General features: G+C 40.6%; 1 protein-coding gene and 1 long non-coding RNA gene across 4 annotated transcripts in view; both read left to right on the top strand.

Annotated features, from left to right (window-relative positions):
* Window positions 1-613: 613 nt before the first annotated feature.
* LOC108882718 (uncharacterized) lies at window positions 614-3,492 on the top strand. The gene is made up of 3 exons (XR_001960827.1): window positions 614-784; window positions 962-1,323; window positions 2,322-3,492. It is a non-coding gene; the product is annotated as an uncharacterized LOC108882718 (long non-coding RNA).
* A 4,097-nt stretch (window positions 3,493-7,589) lies between these two features.
* The window catches only part of tenm2a (teneurin transmembrane protein 2a), a 221,344-nt gene continuing 205,693 nt past the window's right edge, over window positions 7,590-23,240 (top strand). For all 3 annotated transcript variants that reach the window (XM_051072189.1, XM_051072187.1, XM_051072188.1), the window contains exons 1-2: window positions 7,590-7,843; window positions 7,951-8,019. The gene's annotated coding sequence lies outside the window, so the exon portion shown is untranslated. The remainder of the gene's footprint in view (window positions 7,844-7,950; window positions 8,020-23,240) is intronic.

Here is a 23,240-nt window from a genome sequence, read left to right as displayed (position 1 = left end):
GCACACACAGGCACACTGCAACAGGAAGCCAAAAGGATATGTTACCTCCGTACTGTTCATCCAGATGGTTTGAATGAGGAGCTCCAAATCAACAGTTTTCTTTAGACTGTGAAAGAAAAAAAAATGTGAGTACATTTCCTACAATGGGTCAAGTAATGTGTGTGTCATGGCATTTTTAATACATACTGACTTTTAATACAAAATTTTCAAAATACATAAAATAAATAAAAAATACAAATTACACATTAGTCACAACATCTGTACAGAATAAAACACCCTCTATCTATAGACCTTCAGTTCAGTTATAAAAAAGAAAAACAACATTTAACAGGGAAAAAAAGAAAGAGACCTCATGGAGAGCAACAGAAGAGGGATCTTCCAGGGTGGACAGACATGCAATACATGTATGACAGTATGAGGTAAGCTAGGCTAAGAAAGAAGATTCTGGTAGGAAAGTGGTTTCATATTGCTTTGTTTTATAGTATAAAGTAGTGCATTTTATTTTGAAATATGAATTTATCAGGTAATTTATGGAAACTTCCTTTTTGGTTACCTGACAGGAAGTCATGTGACTAAATATTGTGCATTGTACATTGTGCCTTTGTGTGGTGAGTGTGGGTGAGTCAGGCCCAAGACATGTTGAAATGCATTCTTAATAAACACAGCAGCAAGGAGTATGTGCCGTTGTGAGGAACTTATCATTCGGTTGCTGGAGTGTGGGTCATAGGAAACTTGAAGTGCACCAAAATTTTGGGCCTACACACTCAAGAAAAGGGCTGATAAGGTAAGGGTCACTAGATTTATTCAGTTACTCAGGCTGAAGCAGGAACAGTGAAATAACTTTTGGGCCACCCCAAAAACTGCTAACTCCAAAAAGAGTAAATATCTCTGCTCCGAAGTAGGTAAAAGAAGGGAAAAGCAGATGAAGATGACATCTAAGAATCTATAATGTCCACTACAGGTATCCAGTCTACCAGAACTGAGGCTGATCCCAGGAGAGGCAAATGCCCTACTAGTTGCTCCTCAGAGATAATGAGCTGCTGAGTGCTGAGTGAGATGTTTGCAGGGCCAGAGGGCTGGGATTGGAGTTGCTTCACTGGCTGTGTATGGAGAGGGCCTGGTCTCGGCTCTAAATTAGTGAGCCTTCTGGATCAATGTGGGCTGTAATTAGCTGCTATTGATCCCAGACAGATCAGCCACTACAGTAGGCCACAGCCAAGCACCTCTCAACGTCCATCAAGCTGCATCCCCACAGCGCAGCAGCGCAGCCTCAGATCACTCTGAGAGCAAACAAATAATATCAGCCAGCACACTCAGCTCCTGGTAAGTGCACTAAAGATACTGTTCAACATTTCAGGATTCACTTACATATTCCATTAGCACACAGTGCAATGCATCTTTTTGATTCAGTGTTTTATCTTGCGTTCCATTAAATCATATAGATTGCATTATGTGCTTGCGTAACATGAAGGAAAAAAATGGGCCAAATCTCAGGCTATTATCCTGATGCATCACCCATAAATCAGCCGTCATTATACGCCAGGGCTGTGGACAACACCAGAGATGATGGTAATGCAATCTGGCATTTGGAAAAAGAGATCTAATCTTTCCTAAAATGATCACAATCAGGACTTTTACAAATATCTCATCAAAGTGAACGGCATGATTTTGCTCTTTTCACTAATGCTAATGATCTGGGCCTTCATTAGTAATGTGATAGGTGTTTTTCTCTTTTCCCATGTGCTCAGAAGCAGCCTTACAGTATGTGATGGTCCTGAAGTGATTGGCAACAACAAGGCTTCCTGTAAATAAGAATCTTCTCAGATAGTTCACCCATTTTAAGAATTGTCACTGATAATTTTGCTTTTTTTTCTCTCTCTCTCTCTCTCTCTCTCTCTCTCTCGCTTGAATTTGTAATCACAATAAAATATATGGCCTGTAATTATAATGGCTTGAATTATTTAAGTACACTGAACAAATGCAATTTAAACAAAGGCAAAAGAACTGTGAAATGTGGTCAAAATTACACACTTCACATTCTCATTTCTCTTTAGGCTCCACTGTCTGAGGGCCTGGTGAATACATGCCTATAGACTTGAAATTTCTCCCCCCATTAAGTTGCACATGATCTCGCTCAAATCGTTATGTTTCAGAGAGCGTGCTTCAAAGAACAATAATTGCACTGTTAAAGATTCAAACCTGTCCATTCTGTTAGGAGACAGTTTATGAACACAGTCTTCAATCTCACAGGGACATTCATCCTTGCAGAGGTGTATAATTAACAGCGTTGACCTTTTCTAACAAACAATTTCTCTTTTTAGAAATGCTGCAGAGGAAAGCTGATCCTCATCCACGGGAGGCAGTAAAGTTGGGCCCCAGTAGGAAAACAGTGGGATAGCTATAATGTCTATGAATATTCTCAGTCATCCAGTGTATGTAGGAAGTCAAAAGCAGCTGGACTTGTTTGTTCTTGAGGGCATTTCACCACTCATCCAAAAGGCTTCATCAGCACTACTGATAGCGGTAATGATGCCATTTAGATGTGTTGTTTTATTTAAAAGCATTTCAGACTTTGGCCAACTTCAGTGCTGAACATGAATAATTGCCTTTGCATCCATCCAGTCCCGGCCTCAAACTTATTGAACTACTAGAATATCCAATTTCACCCAGTCCAAATGTCCTTTTGCTGCAGTCTGGCTTGGTTAGATTCAATATTGCAGTGATGTGTGCAATTCCAAGCCCAAATGAATCTCCCAGCGCAAGCCCATCTCAGAAAAGATGTTTCCAGAGATTGAAGCACAGGGATACCAGGTGGAAGAGTAGTGGTGCAAAGTGAGTGAGAGCAATTTGCACTCTGCAGGTTAAACCAAACTTTCTCTGATATATGAAAAAAAGCAAAACTTGAATCAGCAAGAAAAAAAAAACGATAAAAGTGATTTTCTCAAAGACTTTGTGAACATTTGGGGAGGTTGTGTTTTTTTTTTTTTTTTTCCTTTCTTCTTTTTACCACATAGGATCAAAAGGGATATTGTCTGGACAATAAACACTGACAAAGTACAGCTTCAACTCTTAGCAGAACCGCAGAAGCCTCACTTAAACTTTTACAAGAATTTTTAACATGTAAACAAAACCCTACATAAAAATGTATTTTAATGGCCTGTACCTCGCAATATAATCCTCTCTAGTAAAATTCAGTGTATGTGTTGTGTTGTTTTGATGAGAGAATCCAGCATCCAAGGTCTAAGATATTGTGTCCTCAGGGGATCTCAGTCACCTAAGCATATTACAGCAGGGCAAGTTGTAGCAATATTGAACAGATGCTATGGAAGCAATGTTCATTTATTCATTTTATTTTTATTTTTAGTGGTTTATGATGATTGGAACCTTGAGTACTTTTATTATGTTTGTCTATGGTCTGTGTAAAATGTGTGTCAAGATGAATGGCTTGTCTGTTGCAAACCAAATCTACCTATGGGTACAAATAAACCAACCTGAAGCTGAGGGATGTTGCTGTAGATATTTTTTGTCCACTGCCACAGCACATAGACAAATCAAAATACTCAAATTGCTACTAAACAGCAGTTAAATTAATGAAATACCACATAATATAAACATTGCTCCTCATAAGCAACAACTCCACTGGCTGTCTTATCTTTATATTGAGTGATGAAAACAAAGTCATACTAACACTGGTAGCAACACCAGCAACAGTAGGAAAGAAACGAGCCGCAAACATTTTCTATTCAGTGTAAACAATGCCAACATTTTCTTTTTTTAACTATAGATGAACACCTTAAACATCTTCCAAAAAAAAAAAAAAAACATGGTTTAAGTCAAACACAAATTACAGTTGTCAGCTATGTTAGTGCAGCTTTATGTCACTGAGGGTCAAGAGTCAATTCTTGGTTGTTGTTTTCAAGATGCCACATACCCACAGATCATTATCAGACATACATTTTAAGTTCAGTTTGAGATTGTCACTCACTCCTCACATTCTCTTTTTTTCCCTGTAGCGTAACCTTATGATAGATGGGAGAGGGATTTACTTTCTTCCTCTGGCAGCCTTTATTATATGATCTAACTAATGTGAAACTAAATCTTTTTTTTTTTTTTTTAATGTTTAAATTAAGGAAGCCACTGCATTTTCTTTCAATTCTAACATGATTTGCTAGTTATATACAGAGTTATTATGTGATCTGTTTAAGAGGCTCAGACTTTCTTTCTGAATCTGCTTGGGACACTTTGTAGAATACATAGTAATGTCATTCAAATGGCCCTGCCTGAGTGACTGTGTTTGAGATTCTAGCTGTGTTGCGTCCTGTAGTGTCCACTTCAGTCAGTGCTCAGACTCAGAGATGTGTCAGTGGCTCCGATGCGGCTTGTCAGGCATGCTCTAGCTTCCTGGCTACCCTGGTCCAGCCAGGCCCAGCCCTCCTCACACTCCTGGGACAGTCCACAGACAGCCATCACAACCCTGGTCTCTCTCTGTCTCTCATCCTCTCATCACCCGTCTTCTTGTCCCTCAAGTCTCACCATTGGAGTGTGAACATCAGGATTAGGTAAATGACAGGAGGAATCCACATAGTTGACTAAGCAAATGTCCTTTGGGTCTGTCTTCTATCCTGATATGTGGACATGTGGAAAGAAAGCACTTTTTTTTGTTTTCTCATGAAAAGTTGAACACAGAGTAGTCTATTATTGCCCAACCTTTCCATTAGTTCAATCAATTTCAGCATTAATTGCATCAACAAACTTTAAAAGGTCTTTGTTGCAGCATGAGGCCAATCAGGAAGCTTCTTCATCTTGAGACCAGGAAATAGAAACACGCTAGATTGACTCACATCACTTAATGTCATCACTGCCGGAGGAGAAGCTGTCAAAATGAAGATGAGCTTCATCGCATTACACCTCCATCGCTCAGGGTGCTCCCGTGAGTACGCTGTGCACTCCAAAACAAAGCGGCCGCTTTCCACACATTCACAGAATTCCATTTTCACATGGCGGCTTTCACTTGATTCTATTCACTTCACTAATTTCAGGAAATGACTAAAACCTGAATGCAGAAAATGAAAAGCATCGGTCCTCTGTTACGTTAAATCAACTCCGAGCTCAGCAAGAGCCGTTGCATTCCACCTGCATTCAGTCCTGTTTTAAAATTAACTCTTCAGTAAATCTTTACTCATTTGCACTGTGCTGTATGTGCTTGTGTCCCAAGGGAAAGTTATTAGGCAGTCATTAGTTTAGATTTCACTTACAGAGTTAAATTGTTGAAAGCCCGCTAAACCTTTGACCCTTTTATACTGCTAGTTGGAATTTGGCTGCCATGTGGCACTTTGTTGTTTTGCCAGAATAGCTATTTCAGGCATTCTAACAATAGTAAATTGCAGCAGCAGAACCAGTGCATGGATTGGGATTTATATTATATTTTATTATAACTCAATATGTGTTATGGCAGAATTCTGCAAATGGAGAACCTGTCAGGTATGAAGAGAACATACATATGAATGTTCTTTTTCTTGCTCCAACTTGTGTTTATTCCTTCAACTGAACAAAAGGGCAAAAAAAGTTATTTGTTGAGCCTTTTGTCCATTTATCACAAATGGCTGCTGTCACCACTGTAACAACAATAAATTGCCTTTACTTCCTAGTTGTGACCAGTGCTACAAGGCATTACCATAAGTATTATTGTAGGTTCTGTGTGGTAGATAGATACCTCATTATGCCAGTTCTTAATTTAATTCCGCTTGTTCTGTTTATATATGCATAAACAGTATTTTTATAACAAAACAAAAGGGTAAAAAATTGGTATTGTTGAACATCTGTCTCTTTATCACAAGATGGCATCACTGTTGACTTGTAATGTAATTAAGATTTAAAGAATACTCTGGCAATTACCTGTCTAATGGGGCGTTTATCAGCCCTCATTCTCCAAGCTGTCTGTCTTGCTGGCTGGCTCACTAAGAGGCAGGCAGATGCATATGTAATTGCTGCCAACAGACAAGACAGGGAAGCAGCTTCAGCAGGACAGTCGTCATTCCGCAAAAAGTCCTCAGGACTGACGACTCAAGGTACTTGACACTCCCTGGCCTCTTTTCCTTGCGAAGTCCATCACAGTTATCGAAGGAGAAAGATCAGGTATTTCCCAGGTATGGGAGAAGTCCTCAATCACCTCACCCACCAATGAGCCAGAGACCCTGCTACCTGTTCCTGTCACTTGAGCATGATTGGTGAAAGGAGGGCACCATGAATAGTGGGAGCGTAACCACACGGAACAATCCATATTCAGTGATGTAGTGATGTGAGGGAGTTACCTTTTCTATCACCAGTGACACCTGAAAGACACCCTGCAGCGTTGCCCTGACAACAGTTATGAACCCACTTGCCTCCCTGGGTGCAAGGTCAGGGTTGAGTGACATCTTGTCTTTCTGTCTCTTTGCTCCAGTGGGTGGTGCAGACTGATTGTGGCACAGCAGGATGTATGTGTATATATGTTTTGGAACTGTAGTTAGTGTGTGTGTGTGTGTGTGTGTGTGTGGTGCAAAGGTTGATGGGGGTATTAAAGGCGGTTAGGGGGGTGGTTAAATAAATAGGAGAGGGCAAGGGAGGTGAAGGGAGTGATTAGATAGGCCTGCACAGGCTGAATTGGTTTTCTCGCAGCGTAATAGAACCAGATCCACCACTGTTTGATATTCTGCTGCTGGAGAACACTGCTGATTTAAAATGGTGGGAACGCTGTTTGGACATCGATGGTAGTGGTAGTATCATCCATTCAAATGGTCCTAAATCCACCCCAAAACACTTCTACAAGGTTAAAAATGCTACTGGCTATGTAACTTCTACATAGCCAGTAGCAGTTAACACTTTTTCTAAGCGTAAACCTGCATATAGTAAACTGCCCAGGTGATGGGCACTCCTTAAACAGCTGTCTGTGCTGGATGATGGGTTCAATTAATATACAGCTACACATATGCACAAACATATTGTGTTGGACTTCTCTGGTAAACTACAGTTGATTTTCTACAAATGAATAGCCCTTGGTGCCGAATAATACAGATTAGTGTGCAGTACTTTAACCCACAACCAGTGTGGTCATGTTAAAGAAAGAAAAAAATAAATGTATTTTTATTTTTTTATGATGCAGAGCCACAATACATAAACACATATAGGCTAATTTGGATTGGAGTCTGCATGGTTGTGGAGCTGTCAAGCTATGTCAATAGACTATCGAAAGTGATGTTAGGATCACTGATTCTGCATCATTCACATTTCAATTGTAAATTATATACCTGTGGACTTTTCAGAAAATAACTGGGTGTGTGTGTGTGCATGCTGCGTTATGGATGTTTTTACACCGCCCCCCTGTGCAACACAGGTCTATTAAAAGAATGACATATCTCTCCATTTGCGACAGTTGAGTTTTCAATCTCTGTATATTTAATAGGACATTCTATTATGTCTATTAACCAATACCAATTCATAGACCGTAATTACTGAGGCCATGAGGAGATTAAGTGGACATCAAAAACTACAGTTTCTCCCATGAGCTGTGGCTGCAGTCAAAACCTGTCAACATTAACGCTACGGTTGTGGCTAATTTGTGTCACCTGTGTCAAAAATGTGCTAGCCTGACAGTTTATAGAGATGCTTACTGAGTACTTATTTTCTCTTTCCCTCCTGTAGATGCTGACTTCTGTAGGCGAATGAGTAGCGCAAGCTAACCGTTTAATCTTCTGTACTGCTCGTTACTTTCTCGGTTATTCTGTAGGACACTGCCTGCTGCATGTTAGACTCTGGAAAAGCTGTCCAACAAACTGAGGAGTACAGAGTTGAGCTCTACTAGCCTGTACGAAGGCACATGGCTCTCAAGGACAAAATATTGATTAGCTGAAAATGTTGTTGGCAATTTCATTAAAACTTTTTTCATTTTCGTCAAAACTTTCTGACCGACAGGAGGACTTGAAAGCTCTTCAAAGCTCAACCAGTGGCCACGGGAACACGGGAGCACTTGACCAGCTAACTGTAAGTGTTAACTGGCTAGCTTACTTGCTTACATGCTACCTTAGCTTGTGTAATGTTGTTTGTTTGTTTGTATGGTTGCTGACCTAGCTTCCAATAATAAGTTAGTTATCTGTCATTGTTTCAACTGACGCTTTTTAGTAGGTAGTAGCTACGGTATTGTTTGCTTGCATTAGTATTGTACATTTGTAGGACAAAGTAATGACTTCTCCCACTAAAATGCTACAGCACTAAAACATTGGCCCATTAAATCTAGCTTGTGGCAGCTGTGCATACCCCCCCGTAGAATGGCAGTGGAGGTCTTGCTTTTTTATACCCTCCAAAGGCAGGTGAAGCCATGTAAGTTTTATCATATTTGTCCACAAGTGGAAAACATGTGATCCTTTTCCACTACCCTTACAGGAAGAAATATGGCATAGGTGGCCTCCACTTGTTTTGAACACACTGAATAATTGAATGGTTAAAACAAATAGAAACTAGACGTTAACTAGAAAATTAAAAATGTTGATTCTTTGAATAGAGGTGTCAGATAACAATTTAACAGGGCCATATTCCTTCTTAGTGAAGCCTGTGCCATTGCTGTGTTTTACCACTGTGCGTTTGTGTGGGGACTGTATGCTTAAGCACAGAAAGTGCAGGTTTGTCCATATGGATTGATCAGAGGGTGGTGGTTGATTAATTTAACTGGGCTCTGTGGTGCATCAGGTTAGTGGTTGTCAGATTATAGCCCTTAATTGATTGATTCATTTTTATTAGTCATGTAATGAAATTACCTATTGACAATCCAGGCAGACTGAATCTGATCAATAAACACTGGTAGTGGATAGGGTTTCAACAACCATCTGTGTTTTTAGATCTTCATACACATTAATTTTAACCTAAGTTGTGAGTTTGACTGTTTATATATGATCTTTTTACATTCAATGAGGTATAATATACACAATATATTAGACTGTAGTATCAATAATTAGTAGTTCTATTAAAGTTCTATTAAAGTGACATTTAAACATTTAAACATTTAAACATTTGACATTTAAAACACATTTGATTACATATTGAAAAGTTCACGATGAACTCCAGATTATGGTAAGAGAAGTAAGTAATAATGATGATAATAATAATTAATATGTCAATCAGTCTTGATGTAGTCCGGATGAGGGTGTAAATGCCACTGCTACCATTTCATTAAATTATGATTTTCAAAAAATCATTTAGTTTTTCATTTGAATTCCAAAGAGTATTTCTGAAAAAGAACAGCTGCGCTTTAAGTCTGAAATTCCATTTTAGTTTTAAGATCTCACTTTCATACTTGTGACAGGGACTGTCTATTGTGATACTTTCAATTTTTCTGGTTAAATTTCATATGATTACAAGACATTTCATTTTACTCAACATTCGATAATGCGCAACGCACCAATCATTTCATCACACTGAGAGCACTTAAAAAACCTGGCAAGTCAGATGGGTCTTTCTTTTTAGTACAAGGTGCCTAATGGAGCTCATATTGACACAAGGTATTATAACATGCTATTATCCTACAAACTGGTAGAGACAGAGGCACTGGGGCTTACATTCAGTGTTTTACAACATTTACAGTGTTTCATGACAGCAGCAGTGAGAGTATTGTTACAGTATGAAGCCAAGATTTAACAATTAATCTTATAATAAATATTGTGATACATTGTTTATTCATGCTGTTTATTTCACCTTTCTTTTAGCTCTCCTGTAAGAGAAAATTAATGCCATAATCCTAAGGGTAGGCATCTGGTCGAGTAGATTTGTCATCATATTTTATCACCTCTCTATAAAAACTCAGAGGATGCATTTGTTTGGCTATTCCCCCCCACCCACAACATGCTGCTTTCCTAATTGGGAACAGCATGTAGCTAGTAGCTCAACAGCACTTGTGTATGTTGTATTCTAAGCAGCATCTAAGTTAATAGTACCCGATACTCCCCTGTCATTCTCGAGTTCATTTCAGTGCCTGATTCCCCTCTTTTTGCTGCAGGCGTCTGCTAATAGGGACCTTGCCCGAGGCGTTTCACCTCACACTCGGTATATCACCGTATCAACACTGGGCCATGATATGCACAACAAAAATGAACTTTCTTATTAGTTCAGCTGTAGTCTTACAGGAATATCTGGCTGTCTGTAGACCATTAGATATTACCTGTATCTTATCATATTGAAAACAAACAGGTTATTAATGCTGAGAGATGAGATGATGGAGTGTGTTCCCCCTCTGTAGGCCATGCAGAGGACATTATCAGCCGCAGCATGCCGGTTCAATGTCTCTTCCAACAGTCTGACCTAGTTACCAAGTTGCTCTTGCACACACACACACACACACACACACACAAACACACACAAACACAGCTCTCAAGCGGGTATTGCAGGGGATAAGCAAAGTGTCATTCCCTCAGCAGTGTCTTGTGGTTCCAGTGTGAGGCAAGATAGCGACAGTTCAAGGAGACTAAAGGAAAGGAGGAAACATTGGCTCTGAGGACCCTATTCAATGTGTCTTTCTCAGAGTGTGTGTGCATCTGTGTGTGTGACGCACATGCTGGCTGACTCTCCTCCTCTCTCAGTGGCAGAGCTGCTCTGTAGCACACATAGCTCACTGTTCCTCCTGGTTCGGCCTCCACTCAATCAGCTGATGTTTACACTTGCTCTTCCCCCACCACCCACCCCACTCAGCCCAGCTTCACCCTACTCTTGCTCTCACTTGTTCACGCTCTCTCTCACCCCTCTATCAGTATCTGTCTTTCTATCCTGGTCTCTAGTTTTGATTCTAGCTTTCGTATGACTCTTCTATTTTCTCTTTTTTAAAGGCCATTGCATTTTGTGCAGGTAAACTTTTTATCCTCCCAGTTCTTGCACTGGTTATGTTATTTGTGTTTACTGCCATTCTCTACCTGTTTGTATTGTGGTCAGCCATTGGGCCGTTTTGTTATAAAGCAGCCACAGGCTATATTTTCTCCTCTAAAATTTTGGCTCACAGAAGATAAGCACACCGTATCCAACCCTGACAAGGGAAAAAAAGGAGTGTATATTTATCACACAGTACTTTAAATATGTTTGTGTTCTGCACTGTAGGTAACTAAAATAGCAAGATGTTTTTGAACAGTGTGTGGGTGGTAGAAGTGCACACATTTTTCAAAGATGGTCTAAAGGATATATTGTTAGAGCAATCTGCCCACATACTGTCAAACATGAGTCTGCGGTGTGTAATGGGAATAAATGGCCTGCTTATGGGTTCGTCTGTATGCATGCAGAGGGGCCTTACCCTAGAGGCTAGGGTCTGCCTGAAACTTACATTGACGGCGAGTGTCTGGAAGGAGGGGATGGAGGTCGACGGCAGACTTGTAGCCCAAGGCGTGAAAACCCGTATCTGGCTCTAATTTTCAGTGTTTCTTATTCATCTCACCTACTCCTTAAAACTTGTATCAGTTTGTGCTTGGTATGTTTTTTAATTCATCCAGCCAGCTAGTATTGTCTAGTTCTGGGGGTAGAGGGTTGTATTGTGTAAGTGTTAAGTACAGGGCCTCGTGCCATGGATGAAGCAGGCTCTGGAGGTGTTCGGCTGAAGTGAATAGCTGAGGCAGAGGCCTCCAGCTGGGGCACTAAGCCATCATCTTTGGCCAGGGCTGATGTCAGGGCTGTGGCAGTGTTTGCCATGCCACACAGCCCAGGGATATAGTGTAGCAGTGGCTCTCGCTCCTGCCTGCTCCCCTGTCCTCCATGTTGTGAGACACACTACTGCCCCGGAGCTGGGAGCCATGGCATAGAGCCTAGCCTGGCCTACCTGTGTCTGCCCTTATCCCATCAGCCAGCTGTGGCAGCTGTGTGTGTGAAGAGACAAAATTGTGTGTTTTTTTTTTTTGTCTTTGTGTCTTGAGCAAACTGAAAATCAGTGACTATGACAAAGCATTTAGCTGCATGAAGTCTTGCAGTTTCGCTTTTTATTTTTTTGGAAAATGAGTTAATTTATTTTGAGATTAGTTGAGGGTTCAACCTATTATCTTGCCGAGTGTACTCTTCAACCAAACCATAATATTACAAATGACAGAGTCTGGAGAATCCATGACGACGGTTCAAACTGCCATTTTGCTGTTCAAAAGCAATTTCTTCAAGAGTGAGACAGGCCGACCAGTCCATTTCACAAAAGACATGTTATCCATCAGCCAATTGATTTGCGAGAGACTTGGAAGCGAAAGCACTCCCCTTCTCACTACAGCTGCATGATACTGACTGTGTGTCCGCTTAGACATGCCAATATTTTCAGCCGTGCTGTCTTATCAATTTCTTCATTTCCAAAGGGAAGCAATTAAAACCTGATAGCCATAATCTGCTGATTGTTTCATTGCCGGAATTTCACTCAAAACATTTATTTATCAAGGAAAGGTTTGCTGAACAGATACAATACAGTAATACTTTTCTCCAGCATAGTCCTGTTTTGTATTCATACAGTCACATGCTGTTTACACCTGGGTGTTGCTTTGTACGACCACAGTACCTCACAGTATGGGCAGCAGCAGCACTGCGGTTTTGTGGTTACAGGATCAGGCTGGCTTATTCTATATTTTTCTTACTGTCAACAAATCTCATGATAAGACCAAAACCAGCAATGTGTTAGCCTGCATGTCAGTACTTTCTGACTTCCTCAGCCTGTTTATGGCTCTCAGCCCCGACACCATTTGTTCCTACTAAATACATGAAGGTAATACATCTGTTGAAAAAGTTACAAATACATTTACAGACAACAGTGAGGCACTGTAGTTTTTAGCAAATGTTACTGAAACAGGAGTAAATTGTACATTTGTTGAGGACTATTTTTATCTGTAGATTTAGGATGGTGTGGGTGGGATTGACTCAAAATAAACTACAGTGCCAATGTTCAACTTAATGAAAGAAGATGCTAGTGCTTTGTGTCTCATTAGTGTCTTCTTAATAGTTTTGGGGCAATGATCTATGGATCATAAGCTATACAGTATCAAAGATTACAGTTACACAGATACAGACAATGCTTATTAGTAGGATCAAGTCGTTGATTTTGGTCTTTTTGTGATTAATCCTTTAAGTGTGTTGCTCAGAGGCACATTTGTAATGATCAGTATTGTGGTAGTAGGAAGTTTAGTCATGCACCTTTCTTGCCTAGAATATCCCAGTCTGAGGTCTGAGCAGAAGAATGTCCAGTATTGACAGATTCTACAGATTATACTTTGTACTAATATAACATTGTAGGAGCAACATTCCTCGAATGTCTCTTTTGTGTACAATTTAGCTCAGCAGACATGGTACAAAAATTACAAAAGCAAAATTTCTTCAAAGTGGTTAACATTAAATGTAGATCTGTTAAGCAATGACTTCATTACCCTTGGGGCAAAATTAAGAAATGGTCTCCTGACACATGCTTTAATATGTAGTGGTAACAGCTAAAGGTGTAAATTCAGTCACATTGCAGTATGTTTTATGAGCTTCTCCCTGATTATTCATCCCCCTTGCACCAGTGCAGAAAGCAGAGGGAGGTCCCCTACCAGAGTTTAGGCTTTAATTTAAATAAAGTGGTCAGATTTATGCATTTTAAATAATGAACATCAGTTTGCATTACCTCTGCACTAAATTGTGCCCCACACTTAAAATTTCACACTGACACTCACACATTGAGCTAGTGCACACACACAGACACACATATGCACATAAGCATGATAGCAGACTTTAATGTAGAGCTAATGCTAATTTTAAAAGTGCTCTATCATCCTGTGATTAAAAAAATGGTCTTAAGAAAGCACAAAAATTAGTCATATGGGGAGAAAAATGAGAATGTTAAGTGGAAGTTGTTTGATATTACATGATCAAAAGGGAAGGGATATTAACTGATACATTGGAGTGTTAAAATGTGCTTTAAATACAACAGTCTGCATAATAACTTACCTCTACAATTACATAAAGGTTGCCCTGCTCTTTTTATAGTGGTATTCTTTCATTAAAGTTTATTGTAAAAACAATCCATCATTTTTAGAAAGTGATGTGCGTGTTCAGTAACAATGTTTTATAGAGTACACTACTTTGCAAGTGATGAAGCAAACATAGCCCCTTGATTTTTGTGACATAAAACTATAAACTGCTTTGGTTTCTGTATTTGTGGAATGGTATGTATTTTTGACTCCCACTACTTACACAAAAATACAGCCTTTACCAGCCTTCCAATTACCTCCTAGTTGCACAATCTGGCCAAAACATTCTTCCTCTCTTTATCAAGAATTTGTGCCCCTTGGATCAAATGGTCCCACACTGCTATACCATGCTACATACACTCCCCTTATTTCCAATGTCCTGAATACATTCATGATCCCAGCCGTTCACCCCAGAGTACCCACTTATCTTCCATGTTACCCGGAGACACCCCTCAGTCCCTGCCACCTAAGGCCATGTAGCCCCCTCCTTTGTCCCAGATCCCTCTCAGCAGGATGCAGCATTCTCCCTAACAACCATGGGGTCCATTTGGGCTTGCTCCAGTTACCACCAAAAATCTCTGATGCAAACACTCCTTGGACATAGACGAACACAAATAAACTTGATTGTTTTCTTTTTTCTTTTTCTGTCATCCTCTCTTTGCACTACAAGCACTCACACATGCAGGTACATTCACAGAAACAAATATAGAGTTTGTCCTGACCGACCTGCATGCTAAATAACCAGCAAGTAGCACAGCGCCTATATTGTCCTGTTGACATTTTCAGTAAACTAAAAGGCCCACTAATGCTTTCTGCTCTGTCTACCATTGATTTAATGCTCCAAGGCACAGGAACGCTGTGTAAAGAAATGCCCTCCAGTACAATGCAGTGCACACAAATAAGCACAAATTCACATGCACAAAAAGATGCTCTACGGACATGCATTTCTTTCCTTCTGTTTTCCTCCACCTTCTCTCTCATACACAAACATACTGACCTAAACTATGAAAAATGAGAAAGTAATCATTCAACACACACATGCACACACACATTTTCAAGCTGTAAACAGGCATCGTGGTGTGACCTCAAACAAAGCCTCTGGTATGTCCCATTATTTGTACTTGCCCACACACACACAAATACTCAGAAGTAAGCACATGGAAGAGTGCCCCTTGGGCAAAACGGTTCACACACATGCCTAAATGGATACAAAAACTGCTCAAAGACTTCCTACATTTATGTCCCCTTTTTCCTCAGCCTGTCCATTTGTCATCTGTTGAATCCCATCTCATTTCTATCAATCTGCTATCTGAGGTCCAGGTGTCAGAAGTGAAAGTTACATAAGGGCAGGAGGAGCGCAAGCACACACAGCATTCAGCTGTCTAATTCAAAGCGGTAAATATGCTTTTGTGTTGGGAATGTCACAAAAAGAGAAGTCTGAAAATACACACACACACACACACACACACACAGGCTGCTGCTGCTTCCCAAGGTTGTGGTGTCTGTTTGGTGGTGCTGTCCAAGGTCCTGACCAACTGATGTAGCACAGGAGCTGTCCACAGTTCTGAAACCTGCTCAGGCTCATGCATGCTGTGTGGTGTCAAGCATCGAGTTTGTTTTAGGCTAAAAATAACACTGGTAATTAGTTGAACATACTCTGTATAAAGTGCTGTGGCTTTTTAGTTAAAAATTTAAACCAATTACAAATCCCCATATTTTTCCAATACATTTCCTTGTCTGTAGCCCACTGTGCACAGTACTGTTTAAGTTTAGTTTCTATATCAGTTGTAAAAAAAAATTTTGTTTTTACCCCTGCGTGTGTGTGTACATATATATATATATATGAAGGGCAAAGAGATGTTATACAGCTGGGTCAGGGACAGAATTTCCATGGTGCAGCCTGAGTCATGATGCTGGTGGCAGACCCACCGTTTAATGTGATTTCTCCGACTTCTCCGTACTTAGCAATGTGGGACACAGTTCAAGAGCTCAGACGGAATATATCGGGGGAGCTGTGTGTATGTGTGTATGTGTGTGTGTGTGTGCAAGCGACTGTGTGTATATGAGAGAGTGTAGGCTGGCTGATGAAGTTTGTGTACGCACGGAGGCGGCATGCTTGCATGCGTGTGTGTTTTTGCGCGTGTGACTGTGTGTGCACGCGCTCACACTAAGTTGGGCGTAACGATGGATTCAAAGGGAGCCTTTGAAGTATTTTGATGTTCCCTGGCTGCTCTCTTGCCAGTTTCCTAAATAGGTCAGAGACTCTGCTCTCTGCCTCCTGCACTGTGCTAGTTGTGCTGCAGCCTGCTAGAAAGAGTCCGAAAGGGCAAGCAGAGGAAAACAATCTGATTAACTTTACATCGCCTCATTTGAACCAAAAGCATAACTGTCTGGTTAGATTTTAATTGATATAGTTTTGTGCTGTTTGTGTTTGCAAGATGGTCGACAGGTGCGCCTCTGGGACCTTGAAGTTGTGGACATTTAGTTAGAGAATAAGTGAGGAGAGACCGAAGGAAAGGTAGACAGATGGATGGAGAGGAAGAAAGAGACGGAAAATGAACTAGAGCCACAGATGGAGAAGAATAAAGTGAGTTAGACAAAGAAAAAGACAGAGATAGAATGAGGAAGTGATGAGAGCAATGGCACACATTGAGCAGGAGAGATGTAGAATGAGAGAGGTATGTGAGCGCTGGTGTGGTCCTGCAGGCCATCTGTCTGTGGTGCTGTGTGAGTTCTGGCTTCATGCTGCTGGTTCCATGTAGGCCAGTCATTTGCATCTTCCAGCCTGCTGATTAATTTGGTATCTGGAGGAAGCCCTGTCTCAGACACATCAACTCAGTCATGCCCATTTCAGTGTGTGTGTGCGTGTCTCTGCATGTGCACTCACGCCTGCGTGTGTGGCTCTTAATTTTGTGTTTGGAGGAGGTCTTGTTCCAGCCGCCACAGGTGCCAGGGTGAGTTCAGTGCAGAGCCAGACTCAGACGTGTGTGCCAACCCCACATAGCAGCTACCTTGTGGGGCAGCAAAAAGATATCAGGGTGGTCTAAACTTAGAATAACAGACCTCTCCATTTGTCCTCTTTCTCTCTGTCTCTCTTCCCTACTATGTACAATTTAAGGAGGGATACATGAGCACATACACAGACACACATGCAGGCATGCAAGCACCTTCTTCTCACCATTCCCAGGGACCCAGTTAGCACCTCCTCTTCTCCTCCGTGCAATAGGAGGAATAAATCAGAGTGAGTGAAGTGCTTGTTTTAGTTGCCAGCACTGGCATGTCCAAACCTTCAGAGGGGGGTGGGGTGGGGGGATGGGTGCGTGATTTATTGTCGAGTGGCACAAAGCGAACAAATTCTGCCATGGGAACAGGACAGGCACCCCCACAGAATGTGATTTGCCTTCTGTTGGGCTGGACCGTGTTAGCAAATAAGGCAGAACCCATCCCCTCCTCGCTCCAACACACAGACACACACACATACACACACCCTTTTTCTCTCGGCTGAAATACTACTGGGGACAAGCCAGGGGAGATCAGAGTGGGAGGCTGGTGTATGAGGGAGGGAAGTATATCTGTGTACGAAAGCCAGATCCCTCCCTCTGCTCCACCGCTCATCGCAGCCCTAAAAAAGAGCCCCCGAGTGGAACTTCTCTCTGACTCCCCCCCCCCCCCCCCCCCCCCCCCCACCCCCCACACACACACACACACACTTTTTCTTTCACTGGTCCTCCCAATCTGGACTCAACTAGAAACCCTTGGCCTCCCTCTGGGCTTCTATGATCCCCTCCATGTCCCCGCCGCGGATAAAAGTCGTCTTACATCCTCACAGATGTTAGGCCAATTTTCCAACACTCAAGGCCCCACACAGATACACAGGTTTGTGCCACAGTCAAAGGCACCATCGCCCACACACAGACACATAACACATGCAGATCGCCATACACATAACTAATGTGTGTCCCCGCTGCATATCAAAGTCTGTATGCATCCCCACAGACTCCTAACTTATCATTACAAAGACACACACTCACATGCACCCACATGTGCACTCTGTCTGTCTTTCACAGATGATGCACATATTTTTTATGTGACATTTTTTGTCTTTTGTTTTGTTATGCGGCAAGTTTCTGCAAAATAGCCATGAGATTAAATGGAACTAACTCAGAATCAGACAGATGCCCTATCATATTTGAAGTATCGCCACCTGCTGTGTTTTGAAAAATGAGCGACTATATTTGAAGCATAAGCGTCGGGTCTGCTTCTCTCCACTGTTTATCTTAGTTGACTTCCCATGGGGGATTGTAATGCCTGTGTCAGTGGACACACTAATAGAGATGTGTGAGGTTAAGACTATTGTATACATCAACGCCAGGGATCTGTGCTCCACTATTATAGGCCTGTCACCTTCCCCCAGGGATTATACAGGTTTTAAATGGAAGAACAGTTTCTTACAATACAACACTGAGGGGTTTTAATCTAGACAAACAACACCATCATATGAGGTATTATAGCAGACTGTCATCTGCAGATCTCTCTTCTCACAGAGCAGGCTGTAGGGGCGCTCACTGAAGGCCTGCCACAGACCATGTGAAGAGGATTAGTCAGAGTGAATCTACCTGGAAAATGTTAATGTGCTAAACCAGATGAAACTGTCTGAGCCTGAAATAAGAATTATGTATTGGTAGGGTTGAGAAGGTTTCTTTCAAAATGTCGTCGGTATCAGAACAGAGATTTCCTGCTAAAGATTTCATGGGTAATATCACATTTTTGTGACTTTTAAAGTGTTGTACCAACCTGTACTACATCCCTGGTGTAATTTTTAGCTATGCAGGTGAGGTCACCCCTCAGGATGGCCTGTCAGTCGGTCCACCACTTTGATCTAGGCTGAAATACCTTAACAACTATCAGATGGATTACCACAACATTTGGTATAGACGTTCATGATCCCCATAGATAAATACCTGAATGCCTTTGGTGATCCTTTGACTTTTCATCTTGCGCCACCAGCAGGTCAACGTTTTATCTAGTGAAATATCTCAATAGTTACTGGATGGATTGGCACAAAATTTGGTACAGATTTACCAAAGGATTAATTCTAATACTTATGGTGGTCCCTTAACTTTTTCTTACTGCTGCAAAAAGATACCTGCAACCTCAGCTGTAGCAGTGTTAACATACTAACATGCAAAACTTAAAACATGGTTAACAGTATACCTGTTAAACAAAAGTGTTGTCATTGTCAGCGTGTTAGCATGCTGACATGTAAGCAGTTAGCTCAATGTACTGAATAGAACTGCTAGCGTTGCTATAGGCTTAAGTCTTGTCGTATGAAAAACTCCAGCAGTTTGTCCGGGATGTGTAACAAAAACAATATCAATCAGTAATCAAATATTAATGGCACTTTCTTTGAAATGTAAAGTAATTTTATTATTGAACTAACTATAGAAATCCAGTGGCATGTAATCAGCAGGTTTTTAGAAAATTTACTTCTCTGACAAAGTTTGATTGCTGTTTGAGGGCACAGGAGGCCCTCTTAAATTGAGAGGGAATTCTTAGAGGATCAGGGGCCAGAGAAAATCATCAAGGAAAAGTAACTTGAAAAAGCAATTTTACTGTTTATCATCACTCATGTCCTAGAACTTAGACCTAATATTTTTTCATATCGATGTAGAGAGACATTCGTTGAGACCAAACAATTGATCTATTCAGCTAAAAGAAAACTGTATTAGAAACTCCAGCCATTTCACAGTTTGTATGGATCAGACATTAACCTTCGTGCTACAACAAAAGGTTCCTTGAGTTTAAAGTTTTTCATTCTTAGCCCAAAGCCATTTCCGACAACTTGAGTGGCTGTAGAGAGCTGAAGAACAGTTTTCCTTCACCCTGAGGAAAGGTGATTGTTTGCCTGTGTGTCTATCTATGTGTGCGTCTGTGTGTGCCTTGAACTTGTGTGTGTGTCTGTACAAGTTTGTGTGGCAGATGCATGTTTTTTTTTGTCAGTTTCTGAAATAGCTTGCTGACCTTTCCATGAAGTTTTTCTCCTCTTTTGTGCTGTCAGCCATATCCTCCTCTCCTAAATCGATGGCTGTTACTTGTGCTCTCTTCCTAACAGCAGCACATGGCTAACATTATGCATTAATAATGTTTAATAATGATTACAATCTCAATCTAACCATCCAACCACCACCTTCTTTCCCCCTCCCATCCTGTCTTTCAGTCTCTCTCTGTGAATTTATTCATGGGGAGAAATAGCAAATTAACCAAATTCCAAATGGCTATGGCAGAGGCCTCAGAGCAGGGTAACAAGTTGAGGGAGAAAACACACCAAATATAGCAGTCTTCATTTACATTTTCATTTAATTTTCCTTTGGCCTGTAGCGCTATGTACAGAATCAATCTTTCTAACTCCATTTCCAATATATTACTGAGAGACAGCAGGAAGAAAGGGGAAGTATTGATTGGCTGAGTGTTCATTGTGTCTTCTCACAGATTGCACACTTCATAAGAACAGCGATGAAATTGCTGTTTGTTTCCTTTTTCTGTGTCTTTATTTTATGTGAAAGAGTAATGAAGGCTGTTTGATGTGGCTGATGTGTGACAGTCAATACACATCTCTCCTTCATCACAGCACATACTCTATTGTTTTGTCTTGACCCAGTAACCACTGATTCTTAAAAAATGTTGTCATGAAGTAATACAGCACTTCACCCCAAACAGAAATTATCATTATTTTTGTTCTTATTATGCCAATACTGCAGAATAGTTAAATGTTTCTACTCGGGTATCTTCTTTGTAGCACACATTTGAATATCTCTAGCCTTTAACTGACTGTTAACTGTTTTCTAAATCTTGAACAGAGATTGTCCAATCATTGTTCAGCAACTGTAACTAGTCAGCACAGGTCTTCTGAGCTTTGGATTTCTCTATATGCTGAAACACTGTGCATAAAAGTGCAAGTAATAAATTCAACTTTGTGTTTATCTGCCATAAAGTAAGCTACAAATGTTAGCATGTCTGACTAAATAGCTTACTACTCACAGTAGCAGCCTGGTGTTATTTCCAAAGGCAAGGTGCCTGTCATTAGATAACTACACTATTTTGTGGCATGGTTACATTAAAAAATACCTTTACAGGACTGAAACATCCACCCTGTATGAGCCAAGGTACTGATATATCAAAATTTAGAGCTGCTCTTTATTGGTTGGGTTTACTCTCTGCATTGTATAGCTTTACATTTGCCAAACACATCAGTCATTCTTTTAAAAAAAAAAAAAAAGTGAAGGATTTTGTTGTGGCTACAACCAGTGTTTTACAATAACAATAACAATGTTAAAATACTGTGCCAGTGTGAAAGAGGTCACTTGCGGTGATCCAAATTTGCAGCTAAGCTCAGCTGTGTGGAGCTTTATAGTGAGTTTCAGCTCATTGTTTAGCTGTCCTGTCTGTATATGTACTGTTTCAGTTCACTCTCACTGCTCTCATAATGTCGCTTTCAGCTGAGGCACGCAGCTATTTTCAGCGAAAAAGCTCTAAAAACCCACTGTGCATTACTTGCTCAACACCAAACCTAAACAGACACGAGTAGCATTTAGATAGTGAACATAGTGGAGCATTTGACAGCTGAAGTGCCTGATTATATTATTGGTGGAGAGCACAGTGGAGACCAAAAGTTAGTTAAAAGGAGGGTGTATATTGGCCTTACATTCACCAGGCTGTAAAAAGAATGTGTAAATAAGCAACAAGTTCACCATATTGACTTAATGATGATATGTCAATGCTTCCTGCTGCTACGAAGTGGCCAGAAAATCAGGTACTACACGATGAAAATGAGCAGTGAAGCGTTTTGCTCACTGTGTTATTTAAATATTTTTTTATTCTTAATGTAGTACTTAGTTTTAGCCCCAGTCTTTCATCATTGTAACAATGTATGTAATCACTTTGTGCATATTTAAAACCTTTTTATATCAGTTTCATTAAAAAAAAACAACAACAAGCAGAATAAAGAGGCTAAGGAGACTGTTGAGGAGGCACCAGAATGATTTTTACTACCTTGGAAAGACAGCCTTTTCTAAAATCCATTATTAAATGTTACAGATTTCACTCACCCAACTTTGCCCACACTTTGCAAACACAGCATCGCTCAGGCAGACATAGTCGATGGGGTCATCACAGACCTCATTAAAGAAAACTGTAATAGCATTGAAGTAGGAGGATATACTGTATATATAAAATATTTACTGTGCCACTAAATAATTTAAATGACTTGCCCTACTTGTGTTTATGTAAGTAATAATTATACAAAAGTAAAAGTTTTGACTTAAAGTCTGATATTAGAATAAAATTTCAGCATTTTAAAGATTTACATCCAAGGTTTCAGCCATCAGTTGCTGCAGTGTAATTCCCTGCTGCCAGTGATGTTAGTTGCCTGTGTTTGAGGTTGAAAAGCTGTTAACTGAAATCCTGACACTCATTCACACCTTCAGCTTGAAGAGGTAGGCAAATCTGCCTCAGGACAAGTCCCCCATATACTTGGAGTATCTATTCAGATGCCAGTGATTTTCAGTGAGGAGCAGAGACTCCTAATGGAGGTGTATATTAGCCAGCCAGCTGTCTGTTAGTGCAGCTCTGTGATTGATGGGAGGAGACATGCGCCATTTACTGGCCAAGCTGGAACTAGAAGGAATCTCCATCTTCTCTTTCAAAGCAGTCACAAGACGCCTCACAGAGAAAATTGGCCTATTTCCATGGGGGGGTGGGGGCAGATCCGCTAAATTCAGCACCAGTCACACAGACATACAAACAAGCACACAGTGTGCTTGTGTACACACAAATACAGATATACCTGTGAGCACACACATGGACAGTAAATGAGAACAAACAGTGTCACGCTGTGCTGAGGTACACAATGGCATCATACAATACAGTTTGCTTCACTAGCATGTACTTTATGAGTTGTAGAATACATACATCACTGCAAGCACATTCACACATGTACAAATACGAGCACAAACACCTTTTTGTAATTCCATCTGTCTCACTTTACAGCTCTTCAAATGAATGTGTTGGAGAAGCTTGTCAGTCAAAAGTTGCTAAAAAAACACTTAAACATTCAGATTTTTACATTTGAAATTAATGTTTTCTTTGTTCATGAAAGTCAGTTTAAACTCAGGGTCATATTTTGGCTTTATAGTCTGTGACTGATCTCTGATTCATTTCAATATGTGCTTGTATAAAATTTAAAAGAGACTGAATAATTCCAAATTGAAT

The sequence above is a fragment of the Lates calcarifer genome, linkage group LG8 (genome assembly GCF_001640805.2).
Source record: "Lates calcarifer isolate ASB-BC8 linkage group LG8, TLL_Latcal_v3, whole genome shotgun sequence".
NCBI lineage: Eukaryota > Metazoa > Chordata > Actinopteri > Centropomidae > Lates > Lates calcarifer.
Note: the sequence above shows the minus strand (reverse complement) of the source record. Positions and strands in the feature narration are given on the sequence as shown.